This window comes from Muntiacus reevesi, chromosome 1 (genome assembly GCF_963930625.1).
Source record: "Muntiacus reevesi chromosome 1, mMunRee1.1, whole genome shotgun sequence".
In the NCBI taxonomy this organism is placed as follows: domain Eukaryota; kingdom Metazoa; phylum Chordata; class Mammalia; order Artiodactyla; family Cervidae; genus Muntiacus; species Muntiacus reevesi.
The window spans coordinates 112246006-112252005 of NC_089249.1; positions in this window are offsets into that span (position 1 = coordinate 112246006).

A 6000-nucleotide genomic window follows, 5' to 3' on the forward strand; every position below is an offset into this window, starting at 1 on the left:
GGACAAATTCTTAGAAAAGTATAACTTTCCAAAACTGAACCAGGAAGAAATAGAAGATCTTAACAGAGCCATCACAAGCAAGGAAATCAAAACTGTAATCAGAAGTCTTCCAGCAAACAAAAGCCCAGGACCTGGTGGCTTCACAGCTGAATTCTACCAAAAATTTAGAGAAGAGCTAACATCTCTCTTACTCAAACTCTTCCAGAAAATTACAGAAGGTAAACTTCCAAACTCATTCTATGAGACCACCATCACCCTAATTCCAAAACCAGACAAAGATGCCACAAAAAAAGAAAACTACAGGCCAATATCACTGATGAACATAGATGCAAAAATCCTTAACAAAATTCTAGCAAACAGAACCCAACAACATATTAAAAAAATCATACACCATGACCAAGTGGGCTTTATCCCAGGAATGCAAGGATTCTTTAATATCTGCAAATCAATCAATGTAATACACCACATGAACAAATTGAAAGATAAAAACCATATGATTATCTCAATAGATGCAGAGAAAGCCTTTGACAAAATTCAACACTCATTTATGATTAAAACTCTCCAGAAAGCAGGAATAGAAGGAACATACCTCAACATAATAAAATCTATATATGACAAACCCACAGCAAGCATCACCCTCAATGGTGAAAAATTGAAAGTGTTTCCCCTGAAATCAGGACAAGACAAGGGTGCCCACTCTCACCACTACTATTCAACATAGTGTTGGAAATTTTGGCCACAGCAATCAGAGCAGAAAAAGAACTAAAAGGAATCCAGATAGGAAAAGAAGAAGTGAAACTTTCACTGTTTGCAGATGACATGATCCTCTACATAGAAAACCCTAAAGACTCTGCCAGAAAATTACTAGAGCTAATCAATGAATATAGTAAAGTTGCAGGATATAAAATCAACACACAGAAATCCCTTGCATTCCTATACACTAACAATGAAAAAACAGAAAGAGAAATTAAGGAAACAATACCATTCACCATTGCAACAAAAAGAATAAAATACTTAGGAGTACATCTACCTAAAGAAACAAAAGACCTATAGATAGAAAACTATAAAACACTGATGAAAGAAATCAAAGAGGACACAAACAGATGGAGAAACATACCGTGTTCATGGATTGGAAGAATCAATATTGTCAAAATGGCTATTCTACCCAAAGCAATCTATAGATTCAATGCAATCCCTATCAAGCTACCAATGGTATTTTTCACAGACCTAGAACAAATAATTCCACAATTTGTATGGAAATACAAAAAACCTCGAATAGCCAAAGTAATCTTGAGAAAGAAGAATGGAACTGGAGGAATCAACCTGCCTGACTTCAGACTCTACTACAAAGCCACAGTCATCAAGACAGTATGGTACTGGCACAAAGACAGAAATATAGATCAATGGAACAGGATAGAAAGCCCAGAGATAAATCCACCAACTTATGGACACCTTATCTTTGACAAAGGAGGCAAGGATATACAATGGAAAAAAGACAACCTCTTTAACAAGTGGTGCTGGGAAAACTGGTCAACCACTTGTAAAAGAATGAAACTAGAACACTTTCTAACACCACACACAAAAATAAACTCAAAATGGATTAAAGATCTAAATGTAAGACCAGAAACTATACAACTCCTAGAGGAGAACATAGGCAAAACACTCTCCGACATAAATCACAGCAAGATCCTCTATGACCCACCTCCCAGAATACTGGAAGTAAAAGCAAAACTAAACAAATGGGACCTAATGAAACTTAAAAGCTTTTGCACAACAAAGGAAACTATAAGTAAGGTGAAAAGACAGCCCTCAGATTGGGAGAAAATAATAGCAAATGAAGAAACAGACAAAGGATTAATCTCAAAAATATACAAGCAACTCCTGAAGCTCAATTCCAGAAAAATAAATGACCCAATCAAAAAATGGACTAAAGAACTAAACAGACATTTCTCCAAAGAAGACACACAGATGGCTAACAAACACATGAAAAATACTCAACATCACTCATTATCAGAGAAATGCAAATCAAAACCACAATGAGGTACCATTACACGCCAGTCAGGATGGCTGCTATCCAAAAGTCTACAAGCAATAAATGCTGGAGAGGGTGTGGAGAAAAGGGAACCCTCTTACACTGTTGGTGGGAATGCAAACTAGTACAGCCACTATGGAAAACAGTGTGGAGATTTCTTTAAAAACTGAAAATAGAACTGCCAATATGACCCAGCAATCCCACTTCTGGGCATACACACTGAGGAAACCAGATCTGAAAGAGACACGTGCACCCCAATGTTCATCACAGCACTGTTTATAATAGCCAGGACATGGAAGCAACCTAGATGCCCATCAGCAGATGAATGGATAAGGAAGCTGTGGTACATATACACCATGGAATATTACTCAGCCGTTAAAAAGAATTCATTTGAATTAGTTCTAATGAGATGGATGAAACTGGAGCCCATTATACAGAGTGAAATAAGCCAGAAAGATAAAGATCATTACAGCATACTAACACATATATATGGAATTTAGAAAGATGGTAACGATAACCCTATACGCAAAACAGAAAAAGAGACACAGAAGTACAGAACAGACTTTTGAACTCTGTGGGAGAAGGTGAGGGTGGGATGTTTCGAAAGAACAGCATGTATATTATCTATGGTGAAACAGATCACCAGCCCAGGTGGGATGCATGAGACAAGTGCTCGGGCCTGGTGCACTAGGAAGACCCAGAGGAATTGGGTGGAGAGGGAGGTGGGAGGGGGGATCGGGATGGGGAATACGTGTAACTCTATGGCTGATTCATGTCAATGTATGACAAAACCCACTGAAATGTTGTGAAGTAATTAGCCTCCAACTAATTAAAAAAAAAATAAAGTAAAAAAAAAAAAAAAAGAGGCAAAGCAATCAACAGAAACAGACTTAAAGATGACACACAGTTGACTATCAGAAACTTTTAAATGATTATGATTATTACAAGCTGTAGAGGAAAAATAGACAATATGTGATCAGATAGGTAATTTCAATAGACAAATTATAGGAAAAATAAAGCGCAAGTGCTAGAAAATAAAAAACATGGTAATAGTTATGAGGAATCACTTTGATGACCTCATCAACAGAATCAACACAGTCAAGGCAAGAATCAGTGAAGCTGAGTTTAGATTAAAAGAAATTACTCAAACAAAAAAGCAAAGAGCACAAAAAAGTGGGGCATGGTAGGACCAACACAACAGAATATCCGAAAGCTACAGTGCAATATTAAAGTCTAACATATGGCTAACTGGAATCCCAGAGACAAGAGAGAGAAATGGGAATGGAGAAATATTTGAAGGGACATCAGCTGAGAATTCTCTAAAATTAATTTGTATTGGGAGGAAAAAAACTAGTTTTTCCTTCTCCTTAGTAGGGAAACACCCTCAGTTCCTCCTGTGTGTCCAATCACCAAATGTGTGTGGGATTCCCCACAAATGAATTCTCTGTGACATCATCTAAGTGTCCTACAATATAACTCAATTCTAAATGTATTGATATCCACCTGGAGATAGTATCAGATCCCATAGGTTAAGAGCTCAATACCACAAGACTGATGCACATTTCAGATGCCAATCAGATGCCTAGATTACCCACAACTCGTCTGATGTAGACAAATCAGAGATTCCCATGACCTTTTGCCCCCTGGATTCAGTTATTTGCTAGAGCAGCTTATAGAACTCAAGGACACATTTATGTTTACCAGTTTATTAAATAATATAGTAAAATATACAAATGAAGAACCAGATGATGAGATACACAGGGCAAGGTCTGGCAGGGTCCCAAGCACAGTAGTTTCTGTCCTTATGGAATGGGAGGTGCATCACCTTCCTGTATATTGATGTGTTCCCCAACCTGGAAGTTCCCCAAACACCTTCATCACAGAGGCATGATCAATTATTAGCTCCATTTCCAGTCTCCTTCCCCTTTGGAGGAGGGAGGCGGAGCTGAAAATTCCAAGCTTTTAATCACATTTTGATCTTTCTGGTGACCAGCCCCCATCTGGAGCCATTCCAGAACCCACCCAGAATGTCCTCATTAGAACAAAGGATCCTCCTGGGTCTCTTATCACTAGAAATTTACAAGGGTTTTAAGAGTCCTGTGTCAGATATGAATCAGAAACCAAATATTAGAATAACACATGCTCTTAGTGCTTTTTTTCTCTCTTAGTGCTCTTATTACTTAGAAAATAACAAGGGTTTCAGGATCTATCTGTCAGGAACCAGAGAAAAGACCAATATATTAATATATTTTCTATTGTCTAACATAATGACAGGCTCAAAAGCATAAATTCAAGAAGCTCAGAGAATGCTAAACAAGATAAAAAAAAAAAAAACCCCACTCTAGATATATCACATTTAAATTGCTGAAACCAAAGACCAACAGGAAATCTTGAGGCACCCAAAGAAAAAATAACACAACAGAAAGGAAAGAAGAAAAAAATACAGCAAACTTCTCATCAGAAATTATAAAAACTGCAAGAGAGTGGAATAACATCTTTAAAGTTCTAAAACAAAACCTTGTCAACTAGAATTCTATATCCACTGGAAATATTATCAAAATTGAAAGAGAAACACTTTTTCAAGCAAACAAAAAGTGAAAGGATTTATTGCCAGCAGACCCGCACTACAAGAAATGTTAAAGAAGGTTCTTCTGGTAAAAGGGATGTGATTCTAGAAGTCTCACCTGTATCTATACAATGAATGAAGGACACTAGATATGGCATTTGTTGTTGTTCAGTCACTAACTCATGTCTAACTCTTTGTGACCCCATGGACTGTAGCATGCCAGGCTCCTCTGTACTCCACTACCTCCCAGAGTTTGCTCAATTTTAGTTCATTGAGTCAGTGATGGCATCTAACCATCTCTCATCCTCTGCTGCCCCCTTCTTCTTTTCCCTTCAATGAAAGTAATTATTAAATTTGTTTTTATTGTTTATAAATGCTCCAAAAGATAACTGGCTAAAGCAAAACCAGTGGCACTGACAGAAGAGAAATGGGCAAATCCACCATTACAGACAGATGTCGCCATTCTTCTCTCAGCAATTGATAGAACTAGTAGGCAGAAAGTCAGTAAAGATCTAATGGTCCTGAACAACACTGCTAACCATCTTTAACTAATTGACATTAATGCTACACTCTCACTAAAAACAGCAGAATAGACTTTTCTTTTTTTTTTTTTTTTTCATTTATTTTTATTAGTTGGAGGCTAATTACTTCACAACATTGCAGTGGGTTTTGTCATACATTGACATGAATCAGCCATAGAGTTACACGTATTCCCCATCCCGATCCCCCCTCCCACCTCCCTCTCCACCCGATTCCTCCGGGTCTTCCCGGTGCACCAGGCCCGAGCACTTGTCTCATGCATCCCACCTGGGCTGGTGATCTGTTTCACCATAGATAATATACATGCTGTTCTTTCGAAACATCCCACCCTCACCTTCTCCTACAGAGTTCAAAAGTCTGTTCTGTACTTCTGTGTCTCTTTTTCTGTTTTGCTAACTTTCTGGCTTACTTCACTCTGTATAATGGGCTCCAGTTTCATCCATCTCATTAGAACTGATTCAAATGAATTCTTTTTAATGGGTGAGTAATATTCCATGGTGTATATGTACCACAGCTTCCTTATCCATTCATCTGCTGATGGACATCTAGGTTGCTTCCATGTCCTGGCTATTATAAACAGTGCTGCGATGAACATTGGGGTGCACGTGTCTCTTTCAGATCTGGTTTCCTCAGTGTGTATGCCCAGAAGTGGGATTGCTGGGTCATATTGGCAGTTCTATTTTCAGTTTTTAAAGAAATCTCCACACTGTTTTCCATAGTGACTGTACTAGTTTGCATTCCCACCAACAGTGTAAGAGGGTTCCCTTTTCTCCACACCCTCTCCAGCATTTATTGCTTGTAGACTTTTGGATAGCAGCCATCCTGACTGGCGTGTAATGGTACCTCATTGTGGTTTTGATTT